Source organism: Orcinus orca, chromosome 5 (assembly GCF_937001465.1).
Source record: "Orcinus orca chromosome 5, mOrcOrc1.1, whole genome shotgun sequence".
In the NCBI taxonomy this organism is placed as follows: domain Eukaryota; kingdom Metazoa; phylum Chordata; class Mammalia; order Artiodactyla; family Delphinidae; genus Orcinus; species Orcinus orca.
The window spans coordinates 67,377,969-67,398,845 of NC_064563.1; the positions used below are offsets into that span (position 1 = coordinate 67,377,969).

At 38.6% G+C, this 20,877-nt stretch overlaps 1 protein-coding gene across 3 annotated transcripts in view; it reads left to right on the forward strand.

Annotated features, from left to right (window-relative positions):
* The window catches only part of MAP3K13 (mitogen-activated protein kinase kinase kinase 13), a 161,628-nt gene that overhangs the window by 61,971 nt on the left and 78,780 nt on the right, over window positions 1–20,877 (forward strand). The window contains exon 1 of one of the 3 annotated variants that reach the window (XM_049709895.1): window positions 6,806–7,135. The exons of the other annotated variants lie outside the window; for them this stretch is intronic. The gene's annotated coding sequence lies outside the window, so the exon portion shown is untranslated. Of the gene's footprint in view, window positions 1–6,805; window positions 7,136–20,877 lie in introns of those variants that run through there. 3 annotated transcript variants of the gene reach the window in all.

Genomic DNA, 20,877 nt, shown 5'->3' on the forward strand with positions numbered 1-20,877 from the left:
TATCATTGAATAGTGATTTTTGAAGTTTTTGTACCACAACTCACAGTGGGAAGCATAGCTTTTATAGTGTCCCATTACATATATATAACAAGTTTCTTGAAACAATATACTTAACTTCACCACATGGGATATACTATTTTCTGTTCTATTTCATCTAATTTTTAAAATGATAGTCATGACCTACTAAATTAATTTTTTATTGAAGTACAGTTGATTTACAATGTTGCATTAATTTCTGCTGTACAGCAAAGTGATTTGGGTATATATATGTTATATTATATATATTCTTTTTCATATTCTTTTCCATTATGACTTATCACAGGATGTTGAAAATAGTTCCCTGTGCTATACAGTAGGACCTCGTTGTTTATCCATCCTGTATATAATAGTTTGCATCTGCTGACCCCAACCTCCCAATCCATCTCTCTCCCACCCCCTCCCCCTTGGCAGCCATAGGTCTGTTCTCTATGTCTGTGAGTCTGTTCCGTTTTGTAGGTAGGTTTATTTGTGTCATATTTTAGATCATATACATATATATATGTATATATGAGACCTGTTAAATTCTTATTTTCCCAACAACAACTTTGATTCTTTAAAACAAATATGTCAAATATCTGAGTCCATCAAAAATAAATATTTCGGGGCTTCCCTGGTGGCGCAGTGGTTGAGAGTCCGCCTGCCGATGCAGGGGACACGGGTTCGTGCCCCGGTCTGGGAAGATCCCACATGCCGCGAAGCGGCTGGGCCCGTGAGCCATGGCCGCTGAGCCTGCGCGTCCGAAGCCTGTGCTCCGCAACGGGAGAGGCCACAACAGTGAGAGGCTCACGTACCGAAAAAATAATAATAATAATAAAAAATAAATAAATAAATATTTCGGGTGCCTCTTTTCCTAGGCCTCTGTGCATATAGTCTGCCTGGGTGGTCCTGAACAATTCATTTCATGAAATAAATTCTAACAGCTTCTTTTTCATTTGCCTATTATTGCTCTTACCACTGTCACAGATCAGGCTGCCAGGCCATGGATTATTCACAGGCCTGTGGATCATACCCTTAAAATGGACTTCTTCAATAACTACTGTAGCATAACTTTTAAAATGGTTGATTATACATATTCCTCTGAAAACATATCCAGTTGTTCGGATGCTTTTTGTTTGAGACTCCCAGTCAAGTTATTTTTCTCTTACAAACAGACTAGTATAATGAGAGCATAGGTTCTGGAAACTGCTGCCCTTTTTTTTTTTTAAACTGGCTTTGTGATTTCAAATTATTTAGCTTTTCTGTGTCTCACGTTCCAAATCTTAAAACGGGGATCAAAATACCTACTCAAATCATTGTATTAATTGAGGTATTTATATGGGGCCCTTAGCATAATAGTTGATATATAGTAAAAATTGATAAAAGTCACTGACTTTATTTTTTTTTTAATTTATTTTTATTGAAATATAGTTGATTTACAATGTTGTGTTAGTTTCAGGTCCCCCCCCCCTTTTCCCTTTGGTAACCATAAGTTTGTTTTCTATGTCTGTGGGGTCTGTTTCTGTTTTACGTATAAGTTCATTTGTATCTTTTTTTTTTTTTTTTTTAGATTCTACATATAAGCGATATCATTTGATATTTGTCTTTCTCTGTCTGGCTTACTTCACTTAGTATGATAATCTTTTTTTTTTTTAAATAAATTTATTTATTTATTTTTTGGCTGCGTTGGGTCTTTGTTGTTGTGGTGCACAGGCTTCTCATTGTGGTGGCTTCTCTTGTTGCAGAGCACGGGCTCTAGGCATGTGGGCTTCAGTAGTTGTGGCACGCAGGCTCAGTAGTTGTGGCACACGGGCTTAGTTGCTCCGCAGCATGTGCGATCTTCCCGGACCAGGGATCGAACCCATGTGTCCTGCATTGGCAGGCAGATTCTTAACCACTGCGCCACCAGGGAAGTCCCTGTACTGAAGTTTTTACATGTGCTATTTTACTTAACTTTCACGTAATAGGCATAGCCTATTATCCCTACTTTATTTTTCCTCTTCCAGTTTTATTGAGATATAATTGACATACAACACTGTATGAATTTAAGGTGTACAACATAATGATTTGACTTACATACATTATGAAATGACTACCACATAAGTTTAGTAAATATCTATCATCTTATATACATACAAAAGAAAAAAAAGAAAAAACATTTTTCCCCTGTGATGAGATCTCTTAGGATTTACTCTCTTAACTTTCATATATAACATACAGCAGTGTTAATTATATTAATCATGTTGTACATTACATCCTTAGTACCTATTTATCATATAACTAGAAGTTCGTACCTTTTGACCATCTTTGTCACCATACAAAGATGTTACATTATTAATGACTATATTCCCCACACTGTACATTTCATCCTCCCTCTAATAATGAGAAACTGACACTCAGGTTTACCTGAACTTACATAACTAATAAATAACAGAGTCAGGATTTGAACCCAGATCTCTTTACTAGCTTCTAACCACATTGGTGCCTGTGAAGGAAATCTGAATCTTCATGCATTAGCACTGAGGTCATCATACTCTTTCTTTTTCTTGGTGTTTATGACAAAAATTGTCACTGGATCATAATACTTTAACTTATCTTAGGTTCTGGCTTAACTGAGTCATTTTCCTTTAAAAAAAACACATTTTTTTTTCTCAAGAACAAAACCAACTCTAGAATAGCTCATATTTTTATGCCAGAATAATTGTACCTTAACTTCTATTCTTAAATTTTTTCCTAATAATGAGTTTTGAATATCTTCTTGGGAAAGGAGACCAGTCATCTTCTAGTCATTATTGAAATTTGAAGAGGTTCATTTGGTTCTTTAAAGAGCTTACTCACCTTGATAATGGCTTTGTAGTACTCCACACTTAGTATGCCCACGTGCTGAAATAAAAAATTACTTGTGACTATGGGACTTGGCTTAATATCTCTAGAGGTGCAATGTCCCATTCAGTAGCCACTAGCCACATGTGACTATTTATTTTTCAATTTAAATTAAATAAAATTTAAAATTCAGTTCCTCAGTCATACTAGCCACATTTCAAATGCTAATGTATGAGACAGTGCAAATTATAGAACATTTCTATCATCACAAGAAGTTCTCAGGAAGTATTGCTCTAGGATGTACATTTTTCATGGCCCCCTTTCCCTACCTTCCAAATTCTGTCCCTAAAACAACATTGGCCTCCTTGAAGAATAACCTGTGCAGTTTCTGTAATTTGGGGATACAGCTTATCCTCCCAATGATTTCCCACGATGTTTGACATAGAGAAGTTTTTATTGGCCCAGTTGGTATTTCTGTGCTCTACGGAGGCATGCTAACCCAGACTAAGTTCATCTTACTAAAATGGCAATTCTGTAGAGCCAGCTAATTTTTATTTGCCAGATTACATATTAAACCAATATCTTAGGTGGCTGTTATTAGAAGCATTTATATACTCTGTTTTGTTGAATTGCTTCAGAGACCTACCCTGATCCTTGATTGAGTAGTGAGGTTGCTCTCAAATCTTACAGGCAACATGTTAGCTTCTGTAACAGATTTGGCCATCTTATTGACATGTTCCACAAAGAGGTTGCCTGTATTAGTTAGTCTGTATTATTTGGAAGTGTTTGTTTGTTCTTTGTTTTTTTAAATAAATCCAATTCTTCCAGTGTATCCTGGTTGGCTTTGATTGCTGTTGAAGGAAACAGAGATGTATATTCATCTTCTTTCCATTTGTGGGTTCTAAAATAATCCTGGTACATGGACATATTGATTGATATAGATTAGTGTGGTGCACTCAGACCTACTAGGAATGTACCAGTACTACATTGGTCCTGAGCACACCCATCTCGCATGGGTAAATTTCTTTGGTCTATCTTTTCCATAGTGACATACCACAATAAGCTCCTTTAGAGAAATTTGTTGAATATGTTGTTTGCCAGTGATATTTTATTGCTTGAATATATAGAACAATATACTGAACATCTTTCCTGTGTATAAAATAGTCCTGGGAAGTTGGGTGTTTTTTTCCCCCAAGTGGGGTAAGCAGTGAGCAGTGCTTACTAGTGTCAGGTTTGAACCCTTTATAACCACATAGAAACAGGCAACCGCTCTCCTTCTCTCAGCTGTACAAATAATCTGATTGAGAGAGAGAGCAGATATCTGTTCAGAATGTTCTTGGTCACTGGACACCTTATAACCAAGGCCTTATATTAACCACCTTGTTCCAGTTTCAAGGATTTAAGGTCATTCCCCAAGTTCAAAAAAGTTATGATCAGTATTAGTAAAGTACTGGTAATTGTGAAGTGAAATGATGGGATACAGGGCAATAAATTATATTAATCTCCATTTCTGTGTAACTTTGAAAAAATTTAAAATGAAGAGTAAAAAATGAACTCTTCTCAATAACTCTGTAATGACCTATATGGGAAAAGAATCTAAAATAAAGAGTGGATATATGTATATGTATAACTGATTCACTTTGCTGTACAGCAGAAACTAACACAACATTGTAAATCAACTATACTCCAATAAAATTTTAAAAATTTTGTTGACGATACTAAGCTAAAAAAAAAAAGTAAACAATGTCACAAGTTTTTTTGTTGTTTTTTTGGGGAGGGTTGTTTTGTTTTGTTTTTGCTCCTGAGTTGTATGAGTTCCTTGTATTTTTTGGAAATTAACCTATTATCAGACAATATATCTGGTTTACAAATATTTTCTTTTACTCTGTAGGTTGCCTTGTCATTCTGTTGACTGGAGCTTTTTAGTTTGATATAGTCCCACTTGTCTATTTTTGCTCTTGTTGCCTCTGCTTTTGGTGTCATTTCAAGAAATTATTGCCAAGACTGATGTCAAGAATGAGTAAGGAACTTGAACAGACAGTTCTCCAAAGAAGACATACAAATGGCCAATAGGTATATGAAAAGGTGCTTACCATCATTAATTATCAGGGAAATGCAAATCAAAACCACAATGACATATCACCTCACACCTCTTAGGATGGTTTATTATTTTTTAAAAAGATAACAAGTGTTGGGAAGGTTGTGGAGAAATTGGAACCCTTGTACACTTTTGATGGGAATGTAAAATAGTGCAGCAGCTATGAAAAACAGTATGTAGATTTATCATAAAATTAAAAATGGAACTACCATAGGATCCAGCAATCTCACTTCTGGGTATATATCCAAAAGAATTGAAATCAGGATCTCAAGGAGATATCTGCACTCCCATATTTATTGCAGCACTATTCACAGTAGCCAACATATGGAAACAACCCAAGTGTCCATTGACAGATGAATGGATAAAGAAAATGTATATACTGTATGTACAATGGAATATTGTTCAGCCTTTAAAAAGGAAATTCTGCCATTTGCAACAACATGGATGAACCTGGAGGACATTAAGCTAAGTAAAATAAGCCAGTCACAAAAAAGACAAATACTGCTTGATTCCACTTATACGAGTTATCCAAAATAGTCAAACTCATGAAAGCAGAGAATACAATAGTGGTTTCCAGGGCCTGAGGGGAGAGGGAAATGGGGACTTGTTATTCAATGGGTATAAAGTTTCAGTTATACTAGATGAATAAGTTCTAGAGGTCTGCTGTACAATATAGTGCCTATAGCTAACAATACGGTATTTTATTGTGCATTTCAAAATTTGCTGAAAGTAGGTCTCATGTTAAATGTTCTTGCCACAAAAACTAACAAAAATATCAGCAATAACAAAAAACCCAAAGGAACATGAGGAACTCTGGGAAATAGATATTTCTACTACCTTGACTGTGATTATGGTATCATGGGTATTTGCATAGTTCCAAGCTTATCAAATTGTACACATTAAATATAGTAGTTCTTTGTATAGCAATTACACCTCAATAAAGCTGTTAAAATTTTTTAAATAAGAAAAATTTTTTTAATATCATGAGCTCTTTGGGTGAATTTAATTATAGCTGTTTTGTTATTAGTAATAAGACATCTTACTAAAACAAAAATTAGCTCAAAGAAACATTAACAGCTCTTTTGGAGCTGCATCTTAATTGAATGTCAGAAGTTTAATAAACCAATGAGGAAATGTCCTACCTTATTTAAATGTAGCAGTAAATTACTCTTCCACACCCACTTTTGATTCATCGCAAATGTCAGCAAGGTGATATTGTTCTACCAAACAATTACACTTATGTAATATTTTCTTACCTATTTCCTTAATCGCTAGGTTGTTATTCCCATTATTATTTCTCTACTATTTTGCTTTTACAAGTCTTGGTGTGCAGGGCATACTTGTCTACTGGACATCAGTTTTAGAAACTCTGTGACTTTGATTTGTTTTTATCACATCAGATCAGGCACATTGTTGAACAGCAAGAAAAGGGTTAAAGAAAATAGCTCTAATGAATAAAAGATCGTGATATCTTCTATATGCATGCACTGAGTTCACCAAAATTCTGATTCCCTCATTCAGTAGTAATAATGTTTTCAGGACTATTGCAGCGCTTGCACACACACGCACACATACGCGCGCGCGCGCACACACACACACACACACACACACACACACACTCCCTCCTCAGGCTGCCAGTCTGCCCTCATTCAGTAGCAATAATAATGTTTTCATGACTATTGCAGCGCTTGCACACACACACACACACACACACACACACACACACACACACACACACACACACACACACACACACACACACACACACACACACACACACACACACACACACACACACACACACACACCTCCCTCCTCAGGCTGCCAGTCTGTCCTAAGGCATTGGCAGACGCCCTGATTGGTGGGCTCTGTTTATTCTGTGACCAGATTCCTTCTGAAAGAAGGCAGGCCATGACTGCCTGAAGTCTATTGGCCGGGGCTGCTCTGGACCCTCCCTTTCTTTTTCACAGCACACACCACAGCGAAGTCTGTGCGGAATCCTAAACCAGCCCAATTTACATCCATTCATGAATCTGTGACGTCAGCAAGCCTTCGGGCTCCTTTGCGGTGGGAGGGAGGATTGTGTGGGTAGAATCCCCCTCCCCCTTATTTTTCTAATTCTGCAAGGCTTTTTAAATTAACCTTACATCTTTTTAAAGCAAGAAAATGGAACGGCATGTGTAGGAATTCTTCATTGTTGTGAGTATCGCACTGTTTTTCTGTTTCATCAGCATTTATTTCACAAGGACAGATGGAGAATGTATTTGTGATTTGAGGTGATTAGAAAACTGATATTATTGAAGGAGACACGATGAGAGAGACAGACAGAAGCAAAGAGAAACCTGAAACCCCGTTACAGCTAGGAGCCTCTGAAACTGACAGCTGATTTTCCTTTGCTTGTCTGCCTGCTAGACGTGGACATTTTTCATTTACGGTTCTGCACGTTACCTCTGGATGCTGGCTTGGCTTTCCTTAAAGGGAGATTCATCCCTCTGAGCGATGATGTGAATTGTATTACAGGAGAAGCCCAGAACTGGTACCAGAAAGGTGCTGGAGAAAGCCGGGCCAGCTAGACAGAGCAGGTTCTAGCCTGATGAGCACTTGTCTTCCTTTCTGCCGTCCTTTCTGTTGTTTCTCACCCTTGACCTTGCCTTTGTTTCATAATTGTATAACAGTCAATATCTTGGGATTGCAGTTTGGGGAAGATGAATACCAGTTCAATCTTTTTTTTTCTTCCCAAAAGCTTTTATTATGGGAGCTGTAGTCGTATATGTATACATATTTATAGCTCTTTATGTCACTCTGTACATTTTATTTACGTTTTCAAAAACCTAAAGCCTGCACCAGAGGCAAAAGGGGAATTATCCTTAAATTCTGATTTGTTAAATATCCCCTAATGAAAACTAAGAAGTGGTTTCTTAGTATATCCCATAATTATATGCCTAGAAATGCTCATGAGCATTTTTCTAAGATGAACTTCCCACTGAAAATCGTTTATTCCACTGTGTCTGGGGAACACAGAAAACTTCTGATATGTTCCAGGTATTAAGTTGGTTTGATAGTTTGCTTGGAGTTTTAACAGAAAGTTAGTCTTTGTGACTGAATTTGTTTTCCAAGGCTCTGGTTGATTCTGGTGAAAGTTGTGGTAGTAAAGAAGAGGGATGTGACATTGTGACATGTTCTACCCCTGGGGCAGCTCCTCAACCCATATAATCTAATAGCATTTTCCAACTGCCTCACTTAGAGCAGTTTATAGTCTAGCAGCAGCATGTACCCGGTTGTTCTTTCTAGTGAGAGAGAACACAAAATGTCTTGTTATTTTTTTATCATTTAGCCTTGTCTTGTTTACCTTGTATAATCAATTCTTAGTTTTGAGATTTTCAGATTATAATCTCCTCATGAAACAAGACTTCTAAATTATGGTCCTAATGCTATCTTTTGAATTATTCTTATTAATGAATCTTCCAACTGTAAACTCATTTCATTTCAAAATTACCTGAGGATTTAGAATTTTCTTTTTATTTCTCATCTGACATTCCCCTCATTCATTTTGTTTTCCTGAGTACATTTGAACTCACTAGAGTTATAGAAGGGAAAACTTCTGCCTGATTGTAAACCAGATTTTTGTCCTATGCTCAGATAACTATGGTGTCATATTTTGCTACTTTTTAATCTGCTGGGTTGAATAAATGACAAAATTCCCTATATTTGTAAACATCTAGACTTATTTCAGCATTTTTTGTGTATGTACCTTCAGAGCCTCTATTGAAAGTAGCAATTTCGAAGTTAGTTTAAATTATTAAAGTCTACTAGGTCACTGCTAGATCAAAAGACTGAATCCTTATGACTTTTTAAAAAATGTGTTTCCATAATTAAACTCATCTTAGGAAATGTTCATCAGACTCTTTTATATACATTTTGCCAAAGAGAGCTTAATTTCCATGAAAGAAATACAGTTTGCCTTTTGGTTTTATTAAAGTAAAGCTATCCCTTTAAGGCACAGAGTGGATATAGAATCTCCCCCTCTCTCCACTCCTAGTGGCTGTATTCTAGATTATATTTATTTTCATGTATGGTGTACTTGTAGGGAAAAAAACAATAACTCTTAATTGTTTAATATCAAACAATAAAATCCTGTGTATCAGTGACTGTCAATAGATGGCTTTCTGTTTAAAAATTGAAGCTACTCCAGAAGTAGGAATTAATTTATTTAGTAAACAAAGTCAGTCAAACCAGAGCTGTGTCCTGGGGAGCTGTCAAAAGAATAGTTCCTGGGCTTCCCTGGTGGCGCAGTGGTTGAGAGTCCGCCTGCCGATGCAGGGGACACGGGTTTGTGCCCCGGTCCGGGAAGATCCCACATGCCGCGGAGCGGCTGGGCCCGTGAGCCATGGCCGCTGAGCCTGTGCGTCCGGAGCCTGTGCGTCCGGAGCCTGTGCTCCGCAACGGGAGAGGCCACAACAGTGAGAGGCCCATATACCGCAAAAAAAAAAAAAAAAAAAAAAAAAAGAATAGTTCCTAAGGGCCAGCGGCCACATCCACTGTTATATGGTGAAACAACCATACTTTGAATGGCAGAACCGGTCAGTTTGGTTTGCACTGTCTGCTTACCATCTCTCTATGTCCCATAGCTGAATTAATTGCTTGGGGCATTTAAATGAATCAAGATAGCCAAGATGATCAGTTCTGCCAGGTGGCAGCCTGACTCTTTACAATTTTGATTAAAATTTTAAAAAAACCATTCACCAAGAACACTCTTTTACTTAAAAAAAGTCATTTAAAAGATATCATACTCCTGCTCTGTGTCCATTATTATTCCTTAAGGATATGGGAGAGAGAAAGAATTAGAAGATGCCATCTTTACCGCTAAGGAATCTAGAAGGTAAAATACCATATACACTTTGAGTGTTGTGGTTCAGAAATTGGTTTCTGTAAATAGACATTAAGATTAGAATTACCTGGGGAACTTTCTGTCTCTCTTTCCTAGCCAGTGGTTTTTCATATGTTCATAGAGTTGTTCAACCATCACCACAATCAATTTTAGAACATTTTCATCATTGCAAAAAGAAACCCCATTCCTATTAGCAGTCACTCCTCATTTCCCCTCAACTATCAGCCCTAGGCAACCACTAATCTACTTTCTCTACACATAGACTTGCCTATTCTGACCACTTCTTATAAATGAAATTATACAGTGTATGGTCTTTTGTGACTACAGTTGACCCTTGAACAATGTGTGAGGGGGGGTTAATCTGAGTGTAATTTATACTCATCCTCTGTATCTGCAGTTCTTCCACATACTTGGATTCAACCAACCACAGACTGTATAGTACTGTGGTAGTTACTATTGAAAAAAATCTGAGTATATGTGGACCTGCACAGTTCAAACTCATGTTGTTCGAGGGGCAACTGTAGCTTTTTTCACTTAGTACAAGGTTTTCAAAGTTTATCCATGTTGTAGCATGTATCAGTGCTTCGTTCCTTTTTATCGCCGAATAATATTCCATTGAATAGCTATACCACATGCTACTTATCCATTCATTGGTTGATGGACATTTGGGTTTTTTCCACTTTTTGTCTACTGTATGAATAATACTTCTATGTACATTTGTGTACAAGTTTTTGTGTAAACATATGTTTTCATTTCTTTTGGGTATATACCTAGGAGTGAAATTGCTAGGTCATATGATAACTATATGTTTAATATTTTCAGACTTTTCCAATAACCATTTTCCAAAGCAGCTGCACCATTTTGCATTCCTACTAGCAATGTATGAGGGTTTCAGTTTCTCCACATCTTCATCAACAACTATTATTATCCATTTTTCTGGTAAGAGCAATCTTAATGAGTTTAAAGTGGAATTTCATTGTGGTTTTGGAGAAATATCTATTCAGATCCTTTGCTCATTTAAAAAAGTAGGTTATTCATCCTTTTATTATTGAGTTTAAGAGTCCTTTATATATTCTGGATACAAGTTCTTTATCAGGTATATGGTTTGTGATTTTTTTGTTGTTGGTCTGTGGGTTGTCTTTTTCACTTTCTTTATGATATTGTTTGCAGCACCAAATGTTTTAATTTCGATGAAGTTCAGTTTATCTATTTTTTGTCATTGTTGCTTGTGCTTTTGGTGTCATATCTAAGAAGCCTTTGCCTAACCCAAGGTTATGAAGATTTACTCTTATGTTTTCTTGTAAGAGTTTTAAAATTTTAGCTATTACATTTAGGTCTGTGATCCATTTTGAGTTAATTTTTGTCAATGGTATAAGGAAGGGTTCAACTTCATTCTTTTGAATGAGGATATCTAGTTCCAGCAATATTTGTTGAAAAGATTGTTCTTTCCCCCACTGACTTGTCTTGGCACACTACCAGGGAACTTAAAAAAAATATTGATGCCATGCTCCCGCCTCCAGAGATTCATATTTAATTGGTCTGTGGTGGGGGCCAGACATCTGCATTTTTCAAAAGCTCCGCAGATGATTCTAATGTGCAGCCAGGGATGAAAACTATTGGTATGGATAGAGGGTTAGTCTTACAAAAGAAGAGGGACATTATTTCTGAATCGGGAGACAGGATGAGTGAAGACATAGAATTCTGATATGGAAAGGAGAGAAAAGAAGAAAATTAAGATTCATACCAGAAAGTTTTGATTTTCTTGCTAAGCAGATGTTAGTCATTTTCAAAGAGTGAGGGCATCATCAGAGGTTAGTGAAATATGTTAAATTAAAGGAAGAGAAGGAGCTAACACTTACTAAGCAACTTTTACATGCCTGTAAATCTGCTAGGAGCTTTCACGTACATTATTTCATTTCAAATATAATCCTCAAGATATGAAGTGAATACTACCACTCCCATTTTACAGATGAGAAAACAGCCTCATAAAGGTTGCTGACTCAGCCAGACACCAGGTAGTGTACATTATACGCAATTTTTAAACCCAGCTCTAATTCTTATTTTTTTTAATTAATGCTCCCCCTTTTTTTTCTTCTAATTTTACACATTTTTTGGCTGTGTTGGGTCTTTGTTGCTGCGAGCGGGCTTTCTCTAGTTGCGGCGAGCGGGGGCTACTCTTCGTTGCGGTGCGCGGGCTTCTCATTGCGGTGACTTCTCTTGTCGTGGAGCACAGGCTCTAGGTGCACAGGCTCCAGTAGTTGTGGCACGCAGGCTCAGTAGTTGTGGCTCGCGGGCTTTAGAGCGCAGGCTCAGCAGCTGTGGTGCATGGGCTTAGTTGCTCCGCAGCATGTGCTATCTTCCCAGACCAGGGCTCGAACCCGTGTCCCCTGCATTGGCAGGCGGATTCTTAACCACTGCGCCACCAGGGAAGTCCCCCCAGTTCTAATTCTTAATCCCATTCTCTTTCTTCTGTATACCATGAATTTTGAGCATTGAGTCCTACCATGCATTGAGATTGGTCCAGTCTAGCATCAATCTAAATCTTCTCTAGCAATGCTCTGGACTGGACAAACAGTAAGATAAGTTGGACAATGGGAGTAATATAGGGTTAAGTGTTGGTGCAGCAGGTGCAGTGGAAGATAAGAGGGTGAGGTGAATGAAAATCATCATGTGTTAGCTAATCATGGTGCCCAGGCTGGCTGTACTTTGCCTAGATGTAGCTGACAGGAAGGACCTGTAGAGGTTCTCTGTCCTCTGTAGAGGACAGAGGCCAATATACTGGACATGGGAGAATGATTGAAGGGAATGGTGGGGAGACCAGGGTAGAAGCGAGGATATATCAAATGGACTTGGCAGGTGTAGAAGTGTTGGCATTCATTTAATCAACAAATATTTATTGAGCATTTACTATACTTCTAGGTACTGGGGACCCAGCAAGAGAAAAAATAGACAAAAATTCTTGCTCTCTTGAAGGCTTATTTTATTGGGGCTGACAAACAATGAATAAGTAAATTATGTTTATTATTAACTTAATAAATGTTAAGGAGAAAAATAAAGATAGGGGAGCAGAGAGTAGGGGTGGGGTAAAATCAAAAAGGGACCTTTTCATCATTTGGTTTATGTGCAGATATAGATTCCTCAAGGAGATTAAGGAGCCATCAAACTGAGGGGATGGTGGCTGACCATGCCAGGCACTTTGGGTATATAAAGACAGCAGCTTCTAAGTACTAAAACTCAGAGTGAGTATTTAGTATTAACTCGATACGTGGGCCTCTCACTGTTGTGGCCTCTCCCGTTGCGGAGCACAGGCTCCGGACGCGCAGGCTCAGCGGCCATGGCTCACGGGCCCAGCCGCTCCACGGCATGTGGGATCTTCCTGGACCGGCGCACGAAACCGTGTCCCCTGCATCGGCAGGCGGACTCTCAACCACTGCGCCACCAGGGAAGCCCTAGTGTTAACTCTTGTTAAGCACTTTATACCCTGTTCGTGGCACAGGGTAGACACTTCATAAACGTTTGTTTATTGGATGAGTACTTTTTTTTTTTTTGGATTAGTGATTTTTCCACTGGATGGAGGCCAGGGCAGGGATGGTGCTTGGGAAACTTTTTCAAACTTTGCTTGCTGCCCTATTAGGATAGATCCTTCTAAGTATGTGTGTTTATGTATAGTGGGGGTAAGGGGTTGTGTCCTTCCATAATGTCACAACTGAGAATCACTGCGTGATGAGGGATAGTTAACAAGGAGGATGTGTTCTAGCATTCAGATGAAATGGGCAGAGAACCATCAGTGTAGGGAATACTGCAGACTCCTTTTGCTTTTTACACTTTAGCAGGAGATTCTCATGCACCTCCTTGAACAGAGGGCGAATTGAACCCTTAGTGTATAGTAAAGTTTTTAATGAGGATCTGTTATGCATTCACCTGCCTTCTTTCTTTATCTAAAAGGTTACTTATATTAAAATGGATAAAATCAACATGTTTTCTATTTACCTGCTGTAAGAGACAATGATGCAATGGAAGAAGAATTGTACTAAGACTGTAAGGGCCAGTGTAGCAGTTTCAGATCATCCTTGGCAAGATTCCAATTCTCTCAGCTTTTTGAAATTTTCCCTCAGCTTTGGTTTTAATAGATGAGATGAAGAAATTGTTCTTAGTGATCTCAAATGTCCTTTCTAACCCTAACATTGTTAAGATTCTTAAAATCTGGTTATTACCTACATCAGATGGGCAAGTGACAGTTTGTAAGGCAATCTGGTTAATCTACCTTTATTCCAATTTTTTCATAGTACTTTTATAGAAGTTTAACCCCCATGGGATGCTGCTACAGTGGAGGAGGAGAAAGCGTCACAAGTGTTTCAGGTGGAGATATCTGGGTGCGACATAGAAAGGTTAAATCACTTTCAGATTTTCCTCTGTATGAGCAAGTTGTCTTGACCATTGTTCTTTGTAGTTAAGAGAAATCTTCCATTAGACTAGTGATTTGGTGGTCTGGGCTAATAGGGCATGTGGCAACAGATAATCTAATAACCTCAGGCTGGTTGTGTTTTGTAGACTTTTCCTTAATCTGACTTTTATTAGTGCTCTTAAGAAGTAAAACTTGGGGCTTCCCTGGTGGCACAGTGGTTAAGAATCTGCCTGCCAGTGCAGGGGACATGGGTTCGAGCCCTGGTCCAGGAAGATCGCACATGCTGTGGAGCAACTAAGCCCATGCGCCACAACTACTGAGCCTGTGCTCTAGAGCCCACAAGACACAACTACTGAGCCTGCGTGCCAAAACTACTGAAGCCCGTGCACCTAGAGCCCGTGCTCCGCAACAAGAGAAGCCACCACGATGAGAAGCCCGCGTACCACAATGAAGAGTAGCCCCCGCTCGCCGCAACTAGAGAAAGCCCGCACAGCAATGAAGACCCAACGCAGCCAAAAATAAATAAATAAAATAAATAAATTAAGAAAAAAAAGAAGAAGCAAAACTTATCATATTGGCTCTTTCTGTCCATCTCTCACTACCTCCTATGATTCTCTAATTCAGGCTGAAGTGTGATGAAGAATGAAAGACTGCAGTGAATAAGAAAATGAAGACCCACTAAATTCATAATTGGTATATCTAGGCTTTGAAAAAATAAGATTTGGTTATTTTGTATGAGAGTTGCTAGCCTTTGAAAATTATTCTTTTCACAGTTCTCCAAATAACAAGTTGTTTGATGGATTGGTGTTTTGAATTTGCAGATTTTGTCAGAGAAAATGTTTTCAATTATAAAACGGAAAACCCCCTTTTCATTTTTATGCTCATTTCTTTCAGTCTAAATTTTTTCTTATATCCTTTTTCATTTGTATAATAGTCAAGCAGAGAGGCCTAATGTCTAGTCCTAACAGCTACAATAATTTCATATAGTGGTTCCATTTAGTAACAATACTTATATGTGTAGCAGTGTGGTTAAAAACATCTTACAAAAAGCAATCATGTATTCCAGGGAAACCCTAAGAGAATGTGTAGTAACTGCAATTTTAATTATTTAAAAAATTTAAGGAAAGGCAATGTAGGACTTCCCACTGACCAATAGTAATTGTCTTCAATATGCTAATTTATACTGTGAGTTCCTGGGCTGGGGGTCATATCTGAATTGAGCAGTACTAGGAGGACATTTTCATGAAATTCTGGATTCCAAAAGGCCAGAGAAGTGAAAAAATGAGTTGATAAAAAGTGAATGGCTTGGGACTTCCCTGGGGGCGCAGTGGTTAAGAATCCACCTGCCAATGTAGGAGACATGGGTTCCATCCCTGGACCAGGATGATCCCACATGCCACGGAGCAACTAAGCCTGTGTGCCACAACTACTGAGCCTGCGCTGTAGAGCCCGCGGGCCACAACTACTGAAGCCCGCGCGTCTAGAGCCCATGCTCTGCAACAAGAGAAGCCACCGCAGTGAGAAGCCTGCGCACCACAACAAAGAGTAACCCCCGCTCACCACAACTAGAGAAAACCCGCATGCAGCAACAGACCCAACACAGCCAAAAATAAAAATAAATTAAAAGTAAAAAAGTGAATGGTTTAGGAAATAGCCAAAGACAAAGGAGTGGAGAAAGGTGATGGAGAAAAAGGGAGGCAGAGCCCAGGGAGACTGTGGCTGTGCTGATGGCTCACCTGCCCAGGCAGGTGGCAGCCAGGCCAGCAGTTTTCACCTTAAACCAAAGAGAATGGATCTGAGACCCAGACTGAAACAGACTCTTAGTGTCCTAAAGAGGGCTGTCACAGTTGCTATAACTAAAGAGGGCTCAGTTTACCAAACAAGCCCTCCGAGGCTTCTTATTACCCCTGAGGCACTGTGCCTGCATTTCTAGTAGCTCTCCCTCCTGCCTTTAATGGGACGCATTAGGCTATCTGCAAACGTGCATAACCGTGGAGAACTGGGAGATTTGAGATTAGTGAGATGAAGCCCACCAAAACACAAAGCCATGATTGCTTTTTCCAGAGAAAATAATCTTTTGATTAAAGTGAGATTAAGCATTTTACTAATTACTCACCAATTATTTCCTCTCACATAACAAATTCAAATATATATGCATGCTAAGAAGAAACAGATGCAACATACCTTTGGATATTTCCAGTCACTTCTAGACCTAAATTACAGACTCATTTTAAACCTTTGCTAAGCATAAAAACTCCTGGGAAATACCCACCTGATATTGCAGCTGCTGGGGCTCAAGAGCCAATTTGAAAAGAAATTTTACTGTTTTGCCAGGTTCTCCCTCCTTCCTCCTCATCCTCCCCCTCCTATGTATGGCCGTTTTTGAACAGAACCCCTTCCGTCTGTTTGTCTAATCAAAAATAACTGAACGTTTGCTTTATACTGCTTGTGTTAATCATCAAAGCTAGGTCCTAATCTAATCCTTATGTGTTCTCAGAGACCTGGAGACCAGAGTAGATTTCTTGGAGAAAGAAAATTAATCACATAATACTTTATGTTTTCTTAATCCTTTATATGATCTTTTCTCCATTCAGGGCTTCTACCATAACGCATCGAAACAGCACTCACTTCCCATTACCTGCTCCCCTTTGATCAAAAGGTTATCTTCATTGATAAGGATATCTTTTAACTGAATCTTACACCTTTGAGTATAAGATTAAGCATTTTACTAATTACTCACCAATTATTTCCTGGTTCTAGAACCACACTTTGAGAACCACTTCATTAGCTGGTTTATGAGTAGATCTCCAGCAGGATTAATGGGGTTTTTTTGTTGTTTTTTTTTCCGGTACGCGGGCCTCTCACTGTTGTGGCCTCTCCCGTTGCGGAGCACAGGCCCTGGTCGCGCAGGCTCAGCGGCCATGGCTCATGGGCCCAGCCGCTCCGTGGCATGTGGGATCTTCCCGGACGGGGGCACAAACCCGCGTCCCCTGCATCAGCAGGCGGACTCTCAACCACTACGCCACCAGGGAAGCCCAGGATTAATGTTTTTAACTGTTAGTGTCAACTGCTTTTGTCACAGATTGTCTTTGTCTTTTTCCTACTAACTATTTAAAAGGACTTGGAATGGTTTTAAAAACAAAGAGCTGCTAGCCACCCAGTTTCTAATAGCCTTGGACCAGGCCTGGAAAGTAAAGACGAATGACCAAGAGAACCTCACTATTAAGGTAGGGCAAAGGGGTCCCAGGTTAAGGAAAAGGAAGGCACTCCAAGGAAGTACCTATCTAGGAGACTGTACTGCCTTAAAACTTTGCCAAGTTCATAAGCAATATGAAATGGTAATCGTGATTTACCTGAAATGCATATGGCTTGTTCCCAAAAATGTGTTTATGCTGGAGAATAATTATGTGTTTGAATTGACTGGGCTGGACATGAAGATTCAGGGTGAGGAAACTGTAGTCTCAAGTCTTCTATCTTCTAAAAAGAAATCTCCAGTGTATTCCTGAGTCATAGCCAAAGATTTGCCAAAGACTAAAAACACTAAGCTTTGGGACCTTGTTTTGGGACCTATCCTTTCATTGCTGTACACATATTATTTTTCACCACAGGAAACTCGAAGTAAAAAAAAAAATCTCTTTGACACTTTTTACCATACTCTCTTATTTGGGGATGTAATTAATAAAATATAATTTATGAAAAACTATTCATTAGGAATTTTTCCAGGTACTTAAATTATAGATTCTTTTATAGGGAGGTGCCTAAATAAGAAGAGAAAAAACTTTTTCTTCTTTTTCTGTTTCTCAGTTGATCCATCCACAGTAGCCTTCCCCCACCAACCATGACTTGGTCTAACCATCCTGGCTGGCTTACCTGCCTCCACAAACCCTGGCCCTATACAGTGAGAAGGATTTTTTTTTTTTTTTGATGAGCTATAAATTGATTCTATTTTCCCTCCCTTCTACAAAAATAAGATGCATTAGCAATTTAAAAACATTAATCCTGCCGGAGAGCTACTCATGAACCAGCTAGTGCAGTGGTTCTCAAAGTGTGGTCTTAGAACCAGGAGCATAGGATTACCTGGAAATGTGTCAGAAATGCACTGTTTCAGGTCCCTCCCCAGATGTTCCAAATCAGAAATGCTGGGGGTGGAGTCAGGCATCTGTTTTAACAAGCTGGCTAGGTGACGCTAATGCATAGTAAAGTTTGAGAATCCTTGATTTATAGGAGAGCTTCTCAGAATTTTAATGTGCATGGGAATCACCTGAGGATTTTGTTAAACACCAGATTCTGATTCACTTAGTCTGGGGTGATTTTGTCAGCATTTCTAATCAGCTCCCAGGTGATGCTGGTGCTCCTGGTCCTAGGACAACACTTTGTATTGAAGAATTGGCACGAGCTACTCCAAGAGCTACTGCAATAAGCAGGATCTATCAAAATTGTAACTAGCCCTGTTCCTAAGGAAGTACTCCTAAAAGAAGTTTTATGCATAAACTAATCACAGCATTATTTTCATAGAAAGAGAAAGAAATAGCCTAACTGTTCAATAATAGGGAAATACAGTTGATACTCATTATTCACAGATTCCATATTTGTGAACTCACCTGCTCACTAAAATTTATTTTTAACCCCCAAATCAATACTTGCAGCACTTTTACAAAAGGTCATTTGCAAACATGTGTAGAGCAGTGAAAAATGTGAGTGGTCTGAAGTACACACTCCCAGCTGAGGTGGAATAAGGTGACTGTCTCTGCCTGCTTGTTTCAGAGCTCATACTGTAAACAAGTGTCTTTCTTGAAGTCGATTTAGTGCCCTGGTTTTTGCATTTGTGTGCTTTTTGTTGGTGATTTCTCTATTTAAAAGAGCCCCCAAGCATAGTGTTGAAGTGCTGCCTGGAGTTCTTATGAAGGCCATGATGTGCTAAGAAAATCAGCTTCATTTAGGCATGAATTATTGTGCTGTTGGCTGTGAGTTCAATGTCAATGAATCAACAATGTATATCAATAAAGTGTCTTTAAACAGACACACAGATAAAGCAAAGTTGTGTATTGATCAGTTAATGAAAATGTTGTGTCCAGAGGCTCACAGAAACCTAACCCTATATTTCTCCAAGAAGCAACGGTTCAGTATTCACTAATTCATTGTTCATGGTGACTTTATATAGAACATAACTATCACGAATAACAAGAGTAACTACAGTTAATAATCAACTGACAGAATATATGCTGCCTTTTAAAAATGATGGTGACGAAATCTCTTTGATCAATATGAAAAATATATATGATGTAGTTGTAAGAGAAAAGAAACAGGAGACAAAGTTTCAAGTACAGCACAATTCGAGTTATGTTTAAAATTTTTCGAGGGAAAAATTGAAGGAAGTACACCAACCTTTTTTGAGTTAAGATGAAAGAGTAATTTTTTCTTTATTTCTCCAATTTTTATAATATTGTTATGTTAGGTTTATAATGTTACACTTTAAAATTTGTGTCTTACTAGTTTTTTCAGAGACATAAGGTACTAAGAGGTACCACCTATTAACCTCCTTAAGAGACAGAGGCAATACATTCTGGTTGAGGAGCTGACCTTCTTAGGAAAGATCTTATTAACTTTAGTATAAGAGAGTATGCTCTCTGTGTTAAACCAAATAAAAATTGTTCCAAGTCACAATGTGAATATCCAGGAGAAAACCAGACTTACAAACCCCTTGCAAAGGTAAACTAGCTACTTGATAGAGACTACTGGAACCATGCTTTGTAAATAATTTTTCTTGCCTAACTATAGCTTTTCTAATTTCTCTGCATTTTTCCACTCTTTTGACATGGTTAAGAGCTTGGCTTCTGAAGTCAGAGAGTTGAGTCCTGGCAGGTCCATTTATTAGCTATCTATGCCTTTAAGTTATTTAATGTCTCTAAGTTTCCACCATGTATATAATAGGGGTAATTCTAGAACCTAATGAGTGTTAAATGAAAGGCTGAGCACGGCGCGTAAGAAACACTAAGCCCCAAATAAATGGTAGCTGCTACTATATGTTAGCTTCATTCGCTTTGCTGATGGTCTGACATATAAAAATAAAAAGGCTGTCAGTCAATACCTGAGGAATTTTTTTTTTTCTTGCGGTACGCGGGCCTCTCACTGTTGTGGCCTCTCCCGTTGCGGAGCACAGGCTCCGGACGCACAGGCTCAGCGGCCATGGCTCACGGGCCCAGCCGCTCCACGGCATGTGGGATCTTCCCGGACCGGGGCACGAACCCGTGTCCCCTGCATCGGCAGGCATACTCTCAACCACTGCGCCACCAGGGAAGCCCCTGGGAAATTTTTTATAAAGAAAAAGAAAGAAAGAAAAATTGTATTGCTGTCCACAAATACAGTCTACTTGAAGAGACTGACACATACACCGTAATATATAATAGAACAGTGGTTCTCAAACTTATTTGGCTCAGGACCAAGAAAATTATTGAGATTCTCAAAGGGCTTTTGTTTATGTGAGTTGTATCTTCTATATTTACTATAGTAGAAATTAAAACTGAGAAAAATTTTAATACTAATTTATTTTTTTAAAACCATTACACATTCACATAACTTTTTTTATGAAAAGTAACTGTAATTTCCATACCACCAACAGTTTTGTGAGGAAAGTGGCATTATGAGAAG